The following is a 2,010-nucleotide window of genomic DNA, read 5'->3' as shown; positions in this document are numbered from 1 at the left end:
CTCCGTGAGTTCAAGGCCAGCCTGGTTTACCTGGTAGGTGCAAATTCAGCCTGAGCTGAGAAGTAAGATCCTGCCTTAAAGAAGGAGCAAGAAAATGCATGCCTGTGTGCCTGGCATTTTTATGTGGGTCCTGGGGATTCACTCAGCTTGGGTCCTCATACTTGGTAATTCAAGCACTTTACCAACAAAGCTCTCTTTAAAAACAATTTATTGTTTTTGTAAATTCTTTTATGTATTTAGGTGTTTTGCCTGCATGTGTGTCTCTGCACCACATGCGTATGTGATGCCTGCAGGGGCCACAAGAGGGCATCAGAGTCCCCAGAATGGAAGTTACAGACAGTTGTGAGTGGCCACAGACCTGCTGGGAATTGTGTCCTAACTTCAGAGCCATCTCTGCAGCCCTGAGCGCTCTTCTTTTTAATAGCACTCTCCTTCAGGCAGCCATGCCCTCCTCAGCCCATTTCACACGCACGAACCTCTTTTCTTGGCAAAGTCACTTTTCTCTAAGCCTTTCCTCACTATGTTTTATTCTGGTTTCTCAAAACTTGGCTGCAAGCAGTTTTATAGCACAACCTGAATTCTGGACTATCCTGAAACTTCCTCCAGCAGTGTGTCACCTTTAAAGTCTCATTCCATCTGCACGTGTACTACCACAGAAAAGTTCCTCCCTGGGGCTAGAGAGATGGCTCAGCAGTTAAGAGCACTGGCTGCTCTCCTGAAGGTCATGAGTTCAATTCCCAGCAACCACATGGTGGCTCACACCCATCTGTAATTGGATCTAATGCCCTCTTCTGGTGTGTCTGAAGACAGTGACAGTGTACTCATATATACATAAAATAAATAAATCTTTAAAAAGAAAGAAAGAAAGAAAGAAAGAAAGAAAGAAAGAAAGAAAGAAAGAAAAGTTCCTCCCTGTGACGTGACACGTGTGGCCTCTACTCCAATTCCCAAGGCCTCATGTCCACATGAAGTGTCTGTGTCCACCTTTTATTAGTGCTCTACTCTTGAGCTCCTACTGAAATTACCCACTGGGTTTTGCTTATCATATTCTAGACCATCTTTAACCTGCTATGTTTGCCAAGGTCCCCTATAGTGCAGAACTGACAGTGCAAATGTGTATTCCAAAGGGAATTTATTCTACTGGCTTACCCAGCACAGACTGAGTAATCTAACAATGGGAGCAGCGTACAGGAGATGCTGAGAGCCCAATATCTACCCAGTCCACGGGACTGGATGTCTAAGGAGTCCCAGTCTGGTACTGGAGGCCTGGAGGACTCCTGGAGAGCTGCTGATCTTCAGTCCATATTGAACACCTGAGAAAGCTGGATTCTGATGGGAGCAGCAATGGTAGGCACACTCACCAGCAAGAAGGGAAGCCAGGCAGATTTTTCCCTAGTGCCTCATTACATCTGGGCTGCTGTCAGAAGGTGCCAGCTACTCTATGGAAGGGTCATCCTGCCTCCCTCAGTCCTTCCAGGAAACACCCTCACGGACAGACTGAGTGTCTTTTAGTTGATTCCAGATCCAAGCAATTTGACAAGTTTAACCATCACACCTGGACCCCTAAACTTTCCCCAAATCCTTCCACAAAGCAGTTCCAAAGGCTCTTCATCACATGGTCAGGTAGTCATAGCAACAACTCCTGTTCTTGACAGTTACCCCATTGCTGGTACCAACTCTATGTTAGACTTTGACTCTGTGTCACAAGGCCTTGAGGAAAGAGGAAGGAAGCATTTGTTTCAGCCTGGAGTGGTGGAGGATGTGATGGAGCAGGTATCTGTGCTCATGGAGCCCTCCTCACACTCTTTCATCTGCCACGACCTCGGCCTATTGGGTGCCTGCCACATCCACAGTACCTCTCTCCCCTTAGTAAATCCTCTCCCGAAAGTCTCTTACATACCCAGGGTTTTACAATTCTCTAAAGCTTTTCAAACCAATCCAATTAACACCCATCACAGTATGTTATATATATTTACTATCAAAGTGAGGAGGAGGAGGAGAAGGAGGAGG

Source organism: Mus pahari, chromosome 7 (assembly GCF_900095145.1).
Source record: "Mus pahari chromosome 7, PAHARI_EIJ_v1.1, whole genome shotgun sequence".
NCBI classification, from domain to species: domain Eukaryota; kingdom Metazoa; phylum Chordata; class Mammalia; order Rodentia; family Muridae; genus Mus; species Mus pahari.
Note: the sequence above shows the minus strand (reverse complement) of the source record.